Below are 20,432 nucleotides of genomic sequence, written 5' to 3' on the forward strand. Positions count from 1 at the left end.
TACAACATTAAAATCAAGAGCTATAGTTCTTTAACAACATAGCAAAAGGTTAAGAAATGATCCACTGGGCATGGGGACACACACCTTTAGTCCTAGTACTTGGGAGGCAGAAGCAGGCAAATCTCTAAGTTCGAGAACAGCCTGTTCTACAGAGTGAGTTCCAGGACAGCCAGGGCTATTACACAGAGAATCCCTGTCTCAGAAAAAGAATGAGAGAGAGAAAGAGAGAGAGAGGGGAAAGGATGGAAAAAAGAAAGAAAAGAAAAGAAAAGAAAGGAAAGGAAAGGAAAGGAAAGAAAAAGAAGTGGTCTAACTACACTTCTGATCCTGAGATCCAATTCCCCCAGTCTCATCCCAAGCCCTCTAACAGGAAATTATTCCCCAAAATAAAAAACACAAGGAACATTGTCCAGTTCATACTATGAGGCAATAGTTTACCCTAATACCCAAACCACATAAAACCATAACAGAGAAAGAATTATAGACCAATTTCCCTTATGAAAACAGATGCAAAAAGTACTCAATAAAATACTTCACAAACCAAAAACACATCAAAAATATCATCCACCATAATCAAGTAGGCATCATCCCAGAGACCAAGAGGTGATTCAATAAATGTATGAAAATCAATAAATGTAACCCACAATTTAGAAAAAAAGATCATCTCATTAGACACAGAAAAAGCTTTTGGCAAAATCCAACACATTTTATGGTAAAGTCCTGGAGAGATTAGGGATACAAGGAACATACCTAAACATAATAAAGGCAATTTACAGCAATCCTATAGCCAACATCAAATTAAATGGCAAGAAACTCAAAAGAAATTCCATTAAAATCAGGACCAAGATGAGGTTGTCCACTTTCTCCATATCTATTCAATACAGTTCTTGAAGTCTTAGATAGAGTTAAATGAAAACTGGAGGACATCAAGAGAACACAGATTGGAAAGGAAGAAGACAGTGTCATTATCTGCAGATGATAAGATAGTATATATTTAAGGGACCCAATGCATAAAAACCAGTAATGTTCTTATGTACAAATGACAAGTGGGCTTAGGAAGAAATCAGGGAAACAACACCTTTTACAATAGCCTCAAATAATATAAAATAACTTGGGGGTAACCCTAACCAAGAAAGTGAAAGATTCATATGATAAAAACTTTAAGTTTTCAAAGAAAGAAATTGAAGAAGAAATCAGAAACGGAAAGATCTTCCCTGGTCATGGATTAACATAGTAAAATGACCATCTTACCAAAAGCAATCTACAGATCCAATGCAAACCCCATTAAAATCCCAACACAATTCTTTACATACCTTGAAAGAACAATACTCAATTTCATATGAAATATGAAAAACTTAGTATAGCTTAAACAATCCTGAACAATAAAAGAACTGAGAGATGTCTCACCATTTCTGATTTCAAGTTGTACTATAGAGTTATAGTAATAAAAATTGCATGATATTGTCATACGTAAATCCACACCCACACACACATACACCAGATTTCTGATATAGAAGCCAGTAATCACACTGGACAAAAGAAAGCTTGTATAACCATATGTCAGCATGTAGAAGAATGCAAGTAGATCCATACTTATCACCCTGCACAAAACTCAAGTCCAAGTAGATCAAGGACCCCAACATAAACCCAGATAGACTTAATGTGATAGAAGAGAAAGTGGAGAATAGCCTTGAACTCAATGGCTCAGGAGAAGACTTTCTGAACAGAATACCACTAACACAGTCAATAAGATCAAAAACTAATAAATGAGACCTCATGAAATTGAAAAGTTTCTGTAAGGCCAAGGAAGTCATCAGCTGAACAAAGTAGCAGCCCATACAATGGGAAAAGATCTTTACCCAACTTCACATCTGACAGAGGGCTAATATCAAAAATATAAAAAAAAACTCAAAAAACTAGATATCAAAAAAACAAATAATCCAATTAAACATGGACTTCTCTGGGAGGGGGAAATCTCTGGGTGGACTGAGAGTGGGTGGGGACAGGAGTGGGAAGATCAGATGGGAAGGGTTTCTTAGGGTTTCTGCTGCTGTGAAGAGACACCATGACCATGACACCTCTTATAAAGGAAACATTTAATTGTGGTAGCTCGCTCCCACTTCCGAGGTTCAGCCCATCATGGTGGGAAGCATGGAGGGATGCGTGTAGGCAGGGGTAGCACTGGAGAAATAGTCATGTGCCCTACATCTTACAGGCAACAGGAAGTTGACTGATTGTCACACTCAGGGAAGCTTGAGAAAAAGACCTCAAAGCCTGCCACATAGTGGCACACTTCCAACCAAAGGTGTGGCCCAGATTAAAGGTGTACCCTCCAGCCTCAAGGTCTGGATTAAAGGCGTACGTCATCCAGCTTCCCCCAAGAAAGTCACACCTCTGACACTCTAAGAGCTTCTGGGGGTGAATACATCCAAACTACCACCAAGGGAGAGAAGAGATAAGGTAGAGAAAGAGAGTGCAAGGAAAGACAGAATTGAGGGCATTTGCTGGATGACGTGGAAACCTAGTGCAGTGGAAGCTTTCTAAAATATACGAAGGGATCCTAATGAGATCTCCTGGTGCAGGAGAATTGTCTGTATTCTGTCAATCATGTATTTTAATAAAACGCTGATTGGCCAGGCCAGGAAGTATAGGCGGGTCAACCAGACAGGAAGTAGAGGCAGCCGGTTGAGAACAGGAGAATGCTAGGAAGGAGGAAGCCCATTTCACCCAGTCCTGCTCAGACCACCAAGAAGCAAGACGTAATCTGCCCAGCTGAGAGAGGTACTGAGCCACATGGCTAATATAGATCAGAATAATGGGTTAATATAAGTGATAAGAGCTAATAAGTAATCTGAGCTAATGGGTCAATCAGTTTATAACTTATGTAGACCTGTGTGTAATTTTCTTTGGAACTTGCCGGCTGTGGGGTACTGGTCGGGATGGAAACCCCAACAAGCCAGCCCTCATGTTACAGTCTCCTAATAACGGGGATACAGAGTCTCAACTGGCCATCTCTTGTCACCAAATGGGGCTTCCAGGAGCCAGACTGGGTTGCATTCAATTGAATTGTTGGCCAAGGGGGTCCCATGGAAATCTTCAAACAACCCAGGCTGCTGTTAAAACAATAGGTTGCTCTCTCTCTCTGCAAACTGACAGCTGGGCTCTGCTGCTGAGAACAACACCCACACAATTCACCGACCATGGAGAAGTTGAGCTGGTGCCTACATGGAGCCTTCACCTCTATGCCTCTTTAGTGCAGAAAGGTACTCAGCAGGCTGCCAAAAGAAAAACAGAAACACCAACCCAGCCACAAAACCTTTGACCTACAATCTGTCCTACTTGGAAAATATGCCAGGGCAATGGTGGCACAGCACTTGTGGTGGTAGCCAACCAATATCTGATTTGACCGAAGGCCACTCCGTGAAATGGAGCCCATACCTAACAATGCCACGACAACCGAGGACCAGGAACTAGATAGCCCAAAGATCTAGAGTAAAACCAAGCACTATATGTCTAAAAAGAAAAAAATCAATAAAATGACTCCTATTAGTATTCTGCTATATTCAAAGATCAATGCCTTACTTAGTCCTCATAGAGAAGCTTCCTCCATCAGCAGATGGAAACAGATACAAAGACCCACAGCCAGACATCTCACAACCAGACATTTGTTGCAGGATATTTGTTTACACCGTGTGAAGATGTGTCCTTGTGATTAGTCTAATAAAGAAAACAGGCAGTAGCTATGCAGGAGAGAATGGGCAGGTCTTCCAGGGAAAGAGAGGAACTCCCGATGAATCTAGGCATGTGAGGGAGACACCAGCGAGAGACAGAGAGTGGCGGATGTACACTATGGAAGAGAGGTAATGAGCCACGTGCCAGAATGTAGATTAACAAAAGCAAGTTAATTTAAGGTCTAAGAGCTAGTTGGAAACACGCACAAGCTAAAGGCCAAGCTTTCAAAATTAATAATAAGTCTCTGTGTCATGATTTGGGGGTTGGTGGTACAAGACTGTTCAACTACAGACATTACTCAGAGTCTAAATGTGAGGGTTTTTGTTGTTGTTTTTTTTTTTTTTTTTTATCAAATCCCTCTCCTCAGAGCTCAGCAAAACCTGAAGAGGAGACAGAAAAAGAACGTAAGAATCAGAGGAGAAAGAAGGACACCAGGAGAGCAAGGTGCTCCAGATCAACTAAACCAGGTGTTTATGATCTCACAGAGACAGATGCAGCAAACACAGGGCCTACGTGATTCTGGACCAGGTCCTCTGCATGGATATTATAGCTTTTAGCTTAGTGTTTTTATGGAACCTCTGAGTGTGAGTCCAGTTCTTGGGACTCTTTTCCTCCTATTGGATTGCTGTGTCCAACTTCCAGACGCTGGTTTTTGCTTTATCTTACTATCTTTTATTTGGTCAGGTTGGTTGTTATTTGTTAGAAGCCTGTTCTTTTCTAATGAGAGACAGGAAGGGAGTGGATCTGGAGGGGACGGGAGGTGCGGAGTAGCTAGGAGTAGAGGGAGGGGAACCTGCAATCAGGATAGAACACATAGGAAAAGAATCTACAATTTTAAAAAGGGAGGAGAGAACAATGGTCTAAAGATTACACTAAACAGTGGCCATTTTCACATTTTATGGTAATCACTTCCTTGGGTATTTTCGTACCATCCCTCCCTATTTCTTTTACCTTTTAAATAAGTTAGTAATGGAAACTACTAATGCATTATGGTTTGGCAAGTTTAGAGTCTGCCACATGCAGAGAAACATGTGGATGGGACAATATCGCCCCCTAGAGGTCCTTAGCATACTTTGGGCAGTCATGACCCACCCAACAGTCAGAGACCGTCCTGCACCGTGAATCAGGCCTATCCTCTGCTTTCAAAAAGGCTGACGACACAGTGACAAGACATTTGGTCCCGGTCTACGGTCGTCATCGCCCATGAAGATGATGATCCGGAGCCGCTCTGGGAGGATGAAAATCGGGGAGAGCCATCAGTGCCAAGAAAAAGCACTGTGAGTGAGGCCCAAGCGTGCGCTCAATAGGACGGTGGACAGAGAGCGATGTCACAGAGCCTGACTCCACCCTACCACACCTTGTTGTACCTAGAAAGGTGAACAGAATGACGTCACCAGGCTGGCCACTAGGGATGCATTCTTAAGACTGCGTTTCTAGAGGAGATGTGCAGGACTGGCTGGAAGCCGATCAGTGAGAGGGGACACGGAAGAGGAGCAGAACCGCTCCACAGGAGGAGTTAGAGCCCCGAACCTGGGGACTGCCTCTTCAGGCGCTTTCCCCTTCCACCCCAACTTGATTCACACCTGTCTTCTTGATTTAGGATTCATTTTTCTTTTCTTATTTCTAGATCCCATGTTCCATGGCCCCATCACAAGAGCGAGTGGAGCTCCCAAAGCAGTCAGGCAAGCAATTCTAGGGATCATCTGGGCAATATTCTGGGAACGCCCCTGTGAAGGGCCACAGCCTCACCCCCACAGGGTTAGTAGAGGCTCCTAAGCTCCACCTCTGCCCTCAGTGAACGTACCGCTGGGAGAGGTGACATTCATGTGACGACTCTGCTCAACAGATGCCACGGATGGCAAATGATGCCAGTCGGCGGTGCTTAGATGTTTAAAGAAAGAGCTTCCACACCAAAGGGGACTGATCGAGGGACACTGCGTAGACCGTGTGAAACTGAGCCGTGCCTCGTAGGATGTAGCACAAATTCTAATTGGCCTTAACAATAAAAACCTGGAGTCAGGTATAAGGGGATGAGAGCAGCCACCTGCTAGAGAGTTCTTACCTCTACCAATGCTCAGACCGAAGGGGCCATCCTGTCCCTTACAAAACCTCAGACCGCTGCTGCCTCTATGGAACTTCAGACTGCATCTGAGCTCCTGCCTCTTCCACCTTATATTCCTCTCTCCACCCAGCCGTATCACTCCTGTCCCCAGCTCCCTAGTGCTGGGATTAAAGGAGTGTGATCCCAAGTGCTGGAATCACCTTTGTGTGAGCTCTGTTTCTCTTTTAGAAATATTCAGTCTTGTGCAGACCATGTCAGTCTTGAACTCACAGAGATCCGTCTGCCCCTGTCTCCCGAGTGCTGGGATTAAAGATGTGTACCACCACTGCCTGGCCTCTATGGCTAACTAGTAGCCTAGCTCTGCACTCTGATCTCCAGGTAAGCTTTATTTGTTAGATTACAAACAAAATATCACTACAACAGGATGGGCACACACGAAGTCAAAGCATTCCAGGTCGTGAAATCGACTCAGTGGGCCAAGGAGACTTAGTCTTTGCTAAGGTAAAGTGAACTTGACAGCCTTGTATGAAAATACACAAAGAGCATTTATAAACTTCTCTTCTGAGATGAATCAAAGTTGACTCAATAGCCCATTTCTGTGCATCAGCTTGCTGGGGACAATGGCTTAGCCATTCCCCAAGCATCACTGAACTGCAGAGATGATACTATTATGGATAATAAATTGGGGAAACTTATGAAATGCCATATCTGTTCTGTATGCCTAAGCACCAAGGCATGCTCATACATCTGTGGGTGCTGCAAAAATGGGCTGAGAGTGAGTCTGAAAGATTCGTTTCTTTCCAATAAATAGGGTCATCATGTCTCCCCAGCTTTTACGATAATTATTTTTGGAACGTTTTAGATAGGAAACTGAAGGAGAAGGAAGGAGGAAATGATGAAGGAGCTGACGAAGAACTGACAAGAGTCAATACAGACAAGAAACATCAAGAAATGGATTTTACTGTTGAGTCAACAATGCTTCCAGCTGATTTAACCGAACAAACAAAGCTATAACTACTTTATTGTGTTTGTTTTGCTGTGCTTCTATGTAGCCAGAAGATCCATTGTAAAACACAAAGCCTTCCTAGATTTAGGATCTGAGTAACTTCACAGATGTTTGAGAAAATAAAATGGAGATTCTTTCACTGAATGTTTGGCTTTTTATTAGATTTTACGTGTGCATGCATGTGCCAGAGAACACATGTGGAGGTCAGAGGACAATTTGTGGGAGTCAGCTCTCTCTTCCTATCCTGTGTCCTGGGGGATCAAATTCAGGAAGTGAGGTAAAGTGCCTTACCTCTCAGGGAGCCATGTCACCGGTCCCAGGAAGTCCATTTTAGAGCATAAATTGAGACAGTGACTTCTTCCGTGACTTTCTCCTGAATTAGAACAGACTACTCACTCTTATACTCCTCCCAATTCTGCTTGTATGCGTCCCACCCCACCCCCACACTCAGTATTTCCATTCCAGCTCACGGCCAACTTTATCTGGAATGGTCTTCTGATGTTGGACCTATCTTGCCTTATCTAGCCTCCTTATTTCTTCATTAACTTCTATAACCTCAAGCAAGCTATCAATTGTTTAGTTCATTAATTTCTAACTATAAGGGACAATGCTTTTGTTTTGACTGTCTGAGACTAGGAGGTGAGCATGACAAAGGCAAGGACTTGGTCTGTCTTGTACAGCACCGTCTCCTGCTCTCTGACTAGGGCATGGCATGCAGAAGAGTCCATTCATTGAACCACACGGCCTTGCCAACATATGGCCTTCGGTCTGCAAAAAGCAGTCTCCTAAAGCTGGTCACTTATGAAATGAACGAATGTGCTGAAATTTTGAGTTGCTGCCGCTAGGGGGCAGCAGAAAGTTATAGCTATTTGTGTGCCATTAGAATTTGGTCTTGGTTTCTCACTTGATCTTTTATTCTAAATTGTTCTCAGACCTACCATTGAAATCCTCTAATTATAAATTATCTTTCATAAAGGCATTCTCCTTTATTAAAATAGACAATCTTGGTTAGTTAAGTGCAAAATTTAAAGACAACATCTCTTCAAGGAAATTTAATAAAAGAGTAAAATTTATTTACTGAACCATACTTTAGACACATAAAATTTGCCTACTTTAATACATAATTTCATGAGTTTTGATATTTCCATTGCAACACAAAAGCCTTTCTTGCCTATTTGCAGCCAGTACCCTAGAGCCTGCTACCCTAGGCAAGCACTGACTCCCTGGCTCTCTTACAGGTTTGTCTACTGATCTCCATTCAAGCCTTTCACCCAGGATCTTGCATTTCTCCCCTTTTCACGCTGCACGGTGTCTCTGAGATTGACCCATATTATCCATCAATAATTCCCAGATAATTTTTACCCATTTGTATGCTTTGATGGCAGGTTACACACAGACTTTCTCAGACTTCTTTTGAGGTGAGTTTCAGTACCAGAAGGTGGCACTTCATGCTGACTAAAAGAGCCAATATTATTGGCAGGACCAATCAACACTGCTGTCTAAATGAAAAGGAAGGTTTTAACTTTAGCATAGTAAAATTACATATAAAAAACAGGTATCAAGCAAGAATTACAGCTATAATATTTATAGCTACTTTATCTTCTATTATAACTAAGGAAAACTATAACTATAGCTATCTATTCTTCAACTCCATAAAAGACCGCAGAAGGATATAATTAAATTGTAAGCAACTTCCAAAACTCTAGAATTGACCGAGACATCTCACTGCCTGGACAGTCACCCAAAGTTCTTCTGTATCGTTGGAGCATCCATCTTCAGCCTACAGGCCCATAGTATCCAGCAGACTTTTCCATGAAGCAGGAAATTTGAAGACCTGTTCTTCCTTGTAATAGCAATTTGTCAGTCACTTTTTTTGTGTGTCCTGTAGAATGTCTTGCAGGCTCTTTTATGAAGCAAGAACCCTGAAGGATCATTTCACCTTTAGGAAAGTTCAGCAGTCATTTGTGGGTTCTGCATGTCTAGTTCATATAATAGAATATCAAGCAGTCCAGGCAAGAGCAGTTTCTTGCCCAAATGGCTAGTAAACTCCATAAGGAGTTTCTTCAATGCCCATCTTCCTCTTGAAGGAATTGGTGCTGCCAGGAGTTCCTACTCTGACCTCTGCTTCAGCACCTGCCTAGAGTTCCTACTCTGACTTCCCTCGGTGATGGATCATGGCCTGAGAGCTGTTAGCTAAAATAAACCCTTTCCTCCCCAAGTTGCTTTTATTCATGTATTTTATTATAGCAGCAGAAACCCTAAGACAGCCTTTTAAGGTAGAAAGGGTTAATTTTGGTTAACAGGCCTACAGGGATACAGCCCATCATGGTACAGCAAGCAGGGAAGGCATGGTCGTATGGGCAGGACATGGGCTGGCCACATTATATCCACATACTGGCTGCAGAAAATAAATAGGAGGGGAGGTTTGACTACAAAACCTTAAGTCTTCCCCAGTTAAGCACTTCTTTAGGAGAGACTCCACCTTGTAAAGGCTCCACAACCTTCCCAAACAGCACATCCGCTGGGGACCAAGTGTTCTAACATGCAACATTGTGGGACTTGAACTTAAACCAGAACACTAGCTATCCCCTACTCCTGAGGATTACAGTCTATGCATTCCCCAGCTGAAGTAGGTTTCCTTGCAGGATCCTTTTAATATGTACCCGCTTCTCTGGTGAATAATTCTTAACTTCCTTTCCCTGCTCTAACTGCTCACTTACATACAGAGCTTGAGTGGGGAATGAACTTAATGTTTCTTAGCAACAGAGCATCCGCATCACACTTACATCCGTTTAAGCATACCAGCATGTTGAATACACTGTGGATGCAAAACACAGTTCTCACCTTGAAGGAAGTAAGAATTTATTCTGGAGCCAAATGGGGGTAACCATAGCCTGGGAAAACAGAATCTGGCTTTTCTAAATACCAACCTGGTAACACAGGAATGAATTTTTTCTTGTTGTTGTTTAAAAGTTTTCTCTCCCTCCTTCCCCTCCCCCATCTCTCCCTCACCCAACTCCCCCATCTACTCTTCAGAAAGGATAAGGTTTTCCAAGGAGGAAAAGGAAACATTCTAAACAAAGGCAAACATCCATAATCCATTTTTTTGGGAATGTGGGCATAGTTTTTCAGGCTACGTTCTGCTGATTGGGGGCACTGATAGTCTTATGGGCACCTAAAGAAAAATTTGAATTATGGTCAAGTCCTGAATGGAATATTCTGTTTCCAAAACCAAACCAAACAACAACAACAAAAACAAAACAAAAAATCCTTGAATTTCAGTGGTCTCCTCTTCCATTTCAAAAACACGAAGATGTAAATTGTCTTTGTTCCCACTAAGAAAGCAGACCGGTTTAATGCAATTGTGTTATGTGTGTTTTCAATAATTGTTCATGTCATATAACTGCTTATGTATCATTTTGTATGTTGTTCCTAGACCATGGACACTCTCATCTGGCGAAAAATAAACTATCTTGTATTCTCTTTGAAGTGAGAGCTGTTTTATTCTGATAATTTGCAATAAGCAAATCTCTATTTCTGTGATGCACTTCTCAAATTAAGGTAATTTCCTAAATGCACTGCTTTATTTTTATTTACTTAAAAATGCATAAGGGTGCTTCTTCATCTTGCTGTTCCATGATTTGATGAGCCCATATTATGTCTACTCAATAGTATACATATATGCTATTTCAGGTGCCCAGGTTTAGACGGCACCCACAGATCCCCACCCTAAGCACCATGATGTGTTCCAATGCGGGCTTTTCCTCACATAGCTTCCTATTGACGTCATCAATTTCCTTAGCTAAGAGTGGTGACCTTCATACCTTTTCCAGAAAAACCACCTGCACCCAAACCTCCCATTTCATAGAGAACATTCTTCTCAGTGAAATAGAGGGTGACAGTCACCCAGTCAGGCAAAGTCATGTAACATGAGGTTTCTGTCCTGCCTAGTTCCCACAGCCGTTAGTCCCAAAGAAAATCACACAGAGAACCTACATTAAATATAAACTGATTGGTCCATTAGCTCAGGCTTCTTGTTAACTCTTATAACTTATAATAAAGTCACTCACTGGCTTATAGTTCTTCTGACTGTCTTTCTTTCTAGCCTTCCTTTTAGAGTCTGCTTTAATAAATGATCCCTTCAGGTATAAATATAAACCTCTCCTGGTTAGAAAACTTAGTGTCCTGTTCTCTCTGGATTTAAGCTCTCAGTGGCCTTGCACTGTAGACAGCTCTGTGGCTCAACGCTAATAAATGACTCCATGAAGCTCTACTACCTGTGCTGTGTACTTAATGACCCCCATGTCCCTTTGCCTACAAATCCCTGCAAGCGATTCCAAGTCCCAAGACTCTAAGACCTCCCGTGCTTCCTTTTCTCCAATCCTTTCTTTATGATCTTGTTAATGTCACAGCCTGAAGAACACCCCCCCAGCCTACACTATATGTGGCCCCTACAAATAGAGACCTATAGTAGCATACATCATTTCGTTTGTCACTTTAGGTTGGTGAAATTAGTATGTATGTGGATACAGGTTGAGCAGCCTTAGTGCAAAAATCAAATATCTGAAAAGACCCAGAATACAAAACTTTCTGAACGTTGATGCGGTGCCACAGGCGGAAAATCCCATGACTGACCTCATGTGATGGGCTTAACCATAATGCGAGACAACCAGAATGCTGTCTAATTTCACAGACTACGGACACAAGGCAGCTAAAAACACCAGATTCATTCTTGTCAGGGCTCTCATCCCCACAATACTCATTCGCTGCATGTAAACACTCCAAGTTCTGAAAAAGTTCAAAATCTAGAACACTTCTGGTTCAAGCATCCTTGCTAACGACTACTCATCCCTTGTTTAATGGGTCTGCCTCTCATTTGTCTGTCTGTCTCATTTGTCTGTCTGACCTGGCTTTATCTGTACCTTTATTCTGCATCAGGGTTGTTTCCCCAAGGTCTTTTTAGACAAAAGCCACTTACACAAGCCTTCCGCTGAGCGCAGCCTGAGTGATCTCTCTGCAGGTGAATTCTGTAGAGGGCTTCATTTCCCTCTCCTGGACAAAGTACTTCTCTTGTTCTGACAGACATTTTCTGTCTCCAATGCTTGTCATATTGGAAGTAAACCATCCCATTAATGTCCAGCCTTATGTTCTGTTTGACATATCTGCCATGTTCTTGTCATTATATCCTAAAACAATTCATATTCCTTTGTATTACTGAACTTTACCCTGAGAGTTATCTTTTTTAGCCTTGAACTTCCACAATGTCTCTAGGACATCTTACACTTCAAGTTCACATTCCTTTTTCTCAGTTCTCATTACCCAATTTTTAGGGTGACAGGATATCTTTTTATATTGTATTCATATTTTTTTCTTTCAAGAATGGGCACTCCCAGGTCCCTAGAAGTACTTGCCATGTGGCCAGTAAGTCACATAGTAAGATTAGACACCACACGCCTGTTTTCTGTTCTGGACAAAGCTGGTCTAGCTTTCAAACACCCTGCTTATGCAATCCTCACCAAAACTCCACTGCCATTCTATGTATGTTTATTGGTCACAAGAACATCCTCTTTTAAGAAATATGTTTTCATTTTGTTAGCCCACTTGCTTGACTTTGGGGTATTTAGTGGAGTTTCTGCTGTGTTTTACAGATTCTAGATATTAATCCCTTTCTGAGGTATAGCTATATGGATTGCCCCCCACCCTACAGGCTGTCTGTTCACTCTGTTGAGAGTTCCTTTCGCTCTGCAGAAGCCTTTTAATTCTATGTAGTCTCATTTGTGAATTGCTGTGGCTGTTTCTAGCACTTTTGGGGTTGTAATCAGAAAGTGGTATCTAATTCCTATGTCCTGAACTGCTTCCCTATATCTTTCTTTAGCAGTTTAAGCATTTCCAGTTTTAAATTAAGGTTTTTATTTTTAAAAAAGATGTACTTATTTATTATTTATACAGTGTTCAGTGTTCTGCCTGTGTGTATACCTACAGGCCAGAAGAGGGCACCAGATCTTATTACAGATGACTGTGAACCACCACGTGGTTGCTGAGAATTGAACTTAGGACCTTTGTAAGAACAGTCAGTGCTCTTAACCTTTGAACCATCTCTCCGGCCCTAAATTAAGGCCTTTAATGCAGTTTAAAATGACTTTTATGTAGAGTGAGAATATGGACCTAATTTCATTCTTCTGAAGGCAGAAGAAATCCAATTTTGCCAGTATTCTTTGTTAAAAAGACTGGCTTTTTTTTTCCCCAGTGAACGTTTTTGACACTCTTGTAAAATATTAGGCATTCACACTCCCCTTCACAATAGCCTCAAAGAAAATAAAATATCCAGGGGAAAACCCAACTAAGGAAATGAAGGCCCTCTACAATAAAAACTTTAAACAGAGACAGGGACAGAGGAAGACAAAGAAAGACATTTGAAAACTAAAAGACATCCCATGCTCATGGATCAGTAGATTTAATATTGTGAAAATGACCGTTTTACTAAAAGCTATTTACATGTTCAATGCCATCCCAATCAAAATCCTCATCTCATTCTCCACAGAAACCGGACAAAGTATCCTAAAACTCATATGAAACCACAAAAGATCCCAGCTAACCAAACAATCCGATGCTGAAACAGTGCTGATGGGATTACCATTCTAGCCCTTAAGATATATTATAGAACCACGGTAATAAAAACAACACAGTAGGGCAGAAGAAAAAAAAAAAAAACCCGAGAGTAGACCAAAGGAACAGAATTGACAGCGCAAACATGAGTAACTTGAGCCATTGACAAAGCTGCCAAAGACATAAACTGGAAAAACAAAGCATTTTCAACAAATGTCGCTGGGAAGACTGGATGTCCAGGTACAGAAAAATGGCACTAGACCCACACCTACCACAGAAGGCTCAGCTCCAAATCAAAGACTTAAATGGAAAGCCCGAAACCGCTAGAAGAAAACACAAGCAGCGCCCTCCGTGAGGAAGGTTAGGAAAGCATGTTCTAAATAGGGCTCGATTTTCCCAAGAATTAAGACCAACAGTTGACAAGTGGGACCCCATAAACTAGCAAGTTTCTGCACAGCTAAAGAAACAACCAAGCAGCTGAAGAGGAGCCTGCAGAACGGGAGCGAATCGTTGCCAGTTGTACATCTGACAGTAACGGACCAATATCCAGAATGATATTCAAAACAAAGACTCAAAACAACAACAAAACTTCAAACAACTCATTCAAAAAATGGGCCTGGGAACTGAAGAAAAATACTAAGTTAAGAAGTATCTAAAAATATTCATCATCACTAGTAATTAGAGAAATTCAAATCAAAACAACTTTGAAATTCCATCTTACCTCAGTCAGAATGGCAAAGATCAATAAAATAACAACAAAATAACGGGCAAGAAATATGAGAGGAAGTGTGGGGAAAGGGAACCCTCATTTGCTGCAAAGGTCAGCGAATGAGGTGACCCAGACCCAGAAAGAAAAATGTTACATGTTCTCTCTTAATTGAGGCTCCCAGCTCAAAGTTTTCAGGTATGAGTATGTTTCCTGGAGTAACTACAGAAACCAGGACAGCAAAAGGGACCATTGTGAGGGTGGAGGAAAAAGAGAGAGGGGAACGGTAGGGATACAAGTGTTCTGATCAGGGAAATAGGAAATGTGGGGACTCTACTTAGGGAGCAGGAGAGAGAGAAGTGCAGAAGTAAAGAGTAGGGAAAGAGAACAGTGAAGATACCTGAAAACTCACAGAAATCCCCTACCTAAGAAAATCTATAATACATGTAAGTCTGTGTATAAATATACATATATAGTCTACACAAAATCTTCTCATCTGGCTGACAATGTTTCCTCTAAGACCCAAAGACCACCTAACAAAAAACCAACACTGGGCATGAGAAGCACTTTTTTGAGGTCAGGCTTGTGCAAGAGACTTGGGAAACATCACAACTTATTGCTATGGCCTTTGGCTGCTCCTCAGAGGTAGAAGGTCAATACTGACTGCAGAAGACACCATGCAGCTTTAGACATAAGGCGCAGAGGTTCCTGATCTGCAACTGACCAGAAAGTCTCCTCCTTGAGAACTAACTTTCGTGGTACCAGAAGGAGCCATGCAAGCTTCCAAATGAGAGAAGCATCCAGTCGTCCTACCCAGCTACGATGCCAAATGAGGGAAGCAACCAGCAGTCTTTATGTTTTTCTCATTTCTTGTTGTGGTTGTTGTGGTTGTTTTGAGACAGGGCCTTGCTATGTACCCCAGGCTGGCACTGAACTGGGCGATTTCTCTGCTTCAGTCTCTTAAGTACTGTACTTACAGGCATGAACCACCAAGCCATCTCACCCACTTTTATGCTATATTTTTTACTAACCTTTCTTTATGGAAGAAGAATTATGAAACTAAATTGGGCAGAATAAGCCACTGGTAGGTATGTTAGACAATTAGGATAAAGGATGGAGGTAATTTTAAAGTTCTGATTAGATGAGAGGGACTCACCCACATGACAAGGCTAAGCATTAAGGTGTTCTAAATCACTATATATTTAGATTTAATTTTAGAAAAGTTATGATCATGGATTATTCATCAGCCAAATAAAATGATAAATACCTTCCTCTCTAGTCAACCTTATTACTTCATTTTCCATGACATGAATTTTAATGTGATTCAGAGCAGTTTTATTCTCAGAGGCATTAGCAATACCTCTTGCTTCTAGAGTCAAAAACCCTACCAGAACTCTCATCTTTATAATAAACTCCAAACCATCAGTAAAAATTAATCAGCAAGGCTGGGTCCATATCTCAGAGGCAGAGTGCTTTGTCTAACATGTAAAAGGTGCTGAGCTCAATGCAAAAACAAGAAAGTAAAACACCAGCAAACATCTAGAAAACAGGAAAACAGGAAAGTGATTTTAAACTATTTTATGATCACCAAAAGGAGAAAATAATATATCTATACAGATAAGACTGAACTGGGTATTTTTTTAATTTTATTTTTTTGAACTGGGTATTTTAAATACATGTTGTTCAAATAATAAAAATCTTTGCACATAGAAGGTGAAAAGATACATTGATTGATAAAGTTTTTCTTTAAAGAGCTATTTTCTTCTAAGTGAGTAGTGGATGCCTGGAACCGATCAAGGCTCTTGTAATGCTAGATAAACAAGGTGTATCACCAAGCTACACAGCCAGCAAGGAAAATTTGGAGTAAAAATATGCAGTTGTTCCTATCTGAACCTTAGCTCAATGGGTTTTTACTGAATTCCATGTACTAGCTACTGAAAAAAAATGCAGCCCCTGAGGCAGATTCTATTAGGCACAGGACACAGAAGCGAACAACATGGAGGAGGCCTCCTCCTGTGTGGATAGTCCAAGGGATGAGATACAATAGGTACTCAACTACCAGCTTGTTCATTTATTTATTGACAAAGATTCATTGGGGTTCCATCACATGCCAGACATTGTTCTGGGCATTTTGAATATAGCAACACCTAAAAGTAGTAAGAGTTTTCTACCCTCAGGTTGATTAATGTCTCATTGTGATAATGCTACAGAGGAAAAATGCAAGTTGCCAAAGGAATCTATCCAACAAACACCCTACAGAGAGCCTAAAAACTTGCTCAAACACATTTAGAACAGGGCCGGGAAACTGATTCGTTTCTTTGTTTCCTTCAGAGTAAGTTCAGGCAGTACTAGATTATAAAGCCTGAAATTGATGAGGGGGGGATTGTAATTTTTGGGTGCCCACTCGGAATCTTGTACTCATGTATACTGTGCAGCCAACAAATCGACAAGGTACAGGTGGCCACTTCCAGGTGCCTCCTCCCGGACTGGGCTCTGCGGGGGAATATGCCAGTGCTGCACGCGTGTGCGCTGTGGGTTGATGCGGAGATCCTTCTGCACTTGCAGAACACCCGAGAAGAGCTCACTGCACGGACCTTATCATCTAGGACTCATCCACAGGCTGCATTTTAGAGTAGACAGTGCATTCTTGGTCTGTGTTGGCAAAGACTGCCCGTGCGCCTTGTTTGTTCTGACTTTCTTCTGTTTGTCGGATAAGAAAACACTTTTAGATTTATGTAAGTGGGATGTATGCCTCACAGTCTATCCTGTCAAACATACTATCAAAATTCAGTGGTTGTATAGCTTAATATTGTATAACTTTTCTACATTGCACTTATTGCCTTTTCATGTGAGGGAAGCCTTTACCTCTGAGACACATCCTTATCCTCACCAACCAATAGGTTTAGCAAAGGGCACATTATGTAGTATGGACATACTAATTTAAGGTGACAAGCAAAATTTAAATAACTTTAAATTTTTTTCCAGCTTGAGCCAGTATTCTCTGGTCATACTCTATTGGGACTATAGAAGAGAGAAAACGCCAACCATGGCCCATCAGGGAGAAGGAAAGAGGCAGGACAGAAAGGAAGGAGGGATTGGGTTGTGAGAAGCAGAGGAAACCTTTGCCCCTGAAATCTTGTTCATGTTTCCCGCTGAACGCGAGACGCTTCAACACAACCGATAAACCAGGATTGCCTGGAGACACGAGGTTCATTTTCCTGTAGATTCCTCAAACAAGGACATTAGAAAATAAACTATGCTCTTAGAACAAATAGACTATGCCTTATGGCCAGGAGGTCTGTGACCTGGAATTTAACTACATTAGCACACCTCTCTCACCCCCAAATCTAAACAACATACCTCAGAAGGCCACCTTGTAATTTCATTACAGGAAAATTTTTAAAGATCAGTAAACTAATTTACACGTTTGCTTCATTGTTAAACTTTACATCGATCTTTTCTATAAAGACACTATCTTAGGGTTTCTATTGCTGTGATGAAACACCATGACCAAAAGGCAAGTTGGGGGAGGAAAGGGTTTTACTACAAACCTATTTCAAAGTCCCTGCGAACAGTGTGGGCTCTCTTCTAGTGTTTTACCATTAGCTCTGCTGTAACAGCTTAAAATAAAAACTGTGGGCTGGGGCGATGGCTCAGGGGTTGAAGTGCTTGCTGACAAGTAAAGAAGGAGCTCTGCCTCCCCAGCCCGCCTACCTGTGAATGCGAGCCTTGGAGCCTTCCCATGAGGTCAGTGCTACGGAGGGGAGAGGGAAATTTTCCTGAGAATTCTCTCTAGCTGTATCAGTGCGATCTAGACTGAGCGATTCTGCCTCAGTGAATAAGGTGGGGGAGCAGTGGAGGACGGCAGCTGTCCACCACAGGCTTCCTCAGACAGGAGCACACACATGCGTGTGTGCCTGCTCACACAAGTGCATTCACACGTGTTTGAACACACATACACGCATGCCTGCTCACCCCAGGAACCTACACATGAAGGAAAGAGAAAAAAAATAATAAAATATAAGAATTACCAGGAGGGAAAACACAGAAAAACGTAGGGAAAAATTTAAATTTATGCAAAGGATAGAAAGCTAACTTATAATTACCATGAGTAGAAAATTTGTGACCACAGTTAAAAACCCATCATGTTAGCATAAGCCTTCAGCATGCCACACTGAAAGCTACAGGATAACACGATTATGCTATAGCCTGGTGTGGTACTGCACATCTGTAACTGCAGAAAACCATGGGACTTTTGTCTGAGGCTGAGTCAAAGGGCGAAAAGCTACACACCAAGTAAATAGAAGTAGGAAATAGACAAGAGAAGCCATTGTTTTACTTGACAAAGTAGACTTCAAGTAAAATAAAGCAGAAATAATAAACAAAGCCAGTGCACTTAATAAAGTGAATCTGTCAATAATATATAACAATGATAAATGCATATAAATCACACTTAATCACAAGAAAAATACTACTGGACACGAAGAGACAGATAAGTCTAGATAAAAAAATAGTGAATGACTTAAATAACCAATTCATCAAAAGATCAATTTTCCAGACAGAAATTGAACAAAAAACTTGAGACTTAAACTACACGATAAATCAAATGGGTTTAACAGATGTCAATAGAATATTCCACCCAAAGGCTTGAGAATAAACATTCTACTTAGCAACCCGAGGAACTGTCTCCAAAAGAGACTGCTTTCTGGGCCATAGTGAAAGTCTATTTTTGCTGTTTGAGGTAGGCTCTCACTTGCCTCAGGCTGACCTTGCAGTCTTAATCCTTTCACCGAGCCTCCCTAGGGCTAGGTTGTGCATCGCTGTGCTTAGCTTGTTTGGGGGTTCTGGACTAAGCTTTTGAAAATTTCCTCATGGGGGCCCCTTCTCTGGTTTTGGTCTCTCATTACCAGCCTTCCCTCCCTCAGTATTGCTTCTAGAGAACCAGGTGTTCACCACAGTAGCAGGGAAGACATTAGAGACGCAGAGCAAATTCATTCTTTAGGCCAGAATAGGAGAAAGAGTTTATTTGCTATAACTGTAAAAGGATACCAGGCTGGACAATAACCAGAGTAGTGTCTATGCAAATCTGAAAAATAAACAGGAATTGATTTTTTTGTTTTGTTTTTGCTTTTGTTTGTTTGTTTGTTTGGTTGGTTTTTTTTTTCTTTCTTTCTTTCTTTCTTTCTTTCTTTNTTTTTTTTTTTTGAAACAGCATTTCTCTGTGTAGCCCTAGCTGTCCTGGAACTAGCTCTGTAGACCAGGCCGGTCTCAAACTTACAAAGATACAGCCTCTGCCTCTCCCGAGTGTGTGTAGCATGAAGTAAACGACTGTGGAATAAATGAACAAATGTGGGCATTATTTTAATACATGTGTGTTTAGTGTTCAGTTTTTCATAAAGATGTTATTTCTATGTCCAGGAGAAGGAACTAAGATCTTGTTTACGGCTCTTGGCAACAGCTAACCTGGGTATGCCTTGATCTCCTGCCGGCAGCCTCCTCTTTCTGACAAGATGGTTCTATTCTGCTCCCCAGAATTATCTGTAACCACCATGAAGCGGAGTTGGGCTTTATCAGTATATGTCCCTCCCCTCCTGTCCTAGGACTCTAACGTTCTGCTTAATCCCGAGAACAGCAGTTTCTGCACGTGCCAAGGAGAGATACTTTATCCCTGGGATTTGGTCTAAGGGCAGAAACTCCACTACAGCCATCATTCTACGCATTAGTAATCCAGAAGGCCTTAAATTATAAAACACTGGTCATAGCTCATCAGCGCCTCCTCTCTCCCCTCCCAGGCCTAATATAATCTCTCCATCAATTCACCAACTGTGGGCATTTTATGTAAGTGGTAAGCTATCACACAGTACTTAGCCTTCTGTGACTGGGCCACTACAGCAGACACATTGCTTGCACGGTTGATCCCATTGCCACAGAACTCTTCATCCCTCTGATGGCTTGAATAATGTTCCCTTTCATATGTACATCGCATCTTGCCTATTCGTTTCTCTGTTGATGGGTACATGTGGATGTTTCTCCTTTGGGATACTGTGAATAGTGGAGCTACAGACATTTGAGTACAAGTATCTGTTTCAGGTGCTGCTTTCAATTCTTTGGACATATATACATAAGAAAGGAATTACTGGCCATATGGTTATTCTATATTTTGCTTCTTAAGAGGTGGCCAAGGTGTATTTCACAGTGAAAGTACTGTTTAATATCCTAACATACCAGGTCTTCAATTTCTCCACATCTTCATCAGCACTAGTGATTCATTTTTCCTTTCTGACATTCATCAAGGGGTATCTCCTTGGAGTTTTGAATAG

The sequence above is a fragment of the Alexandromys fortis genome, unplaced genomic scaffold (genome assembly GCF_014885135.2).
Source record: "Alexandromys fortis isolate MF-2015 unplaced genomic scaffold, M_Fortis_MF-2015_v1.1 scaffold_10, whole genome shotgun sequence".
Classification (NCBI taxonomy): domain Eukaryota; kingdom Metazoa; phylum Chordata; class Mammalia; order Rodentia; family Cricetidae; genus Alexandromys; species Alexandromys fortis.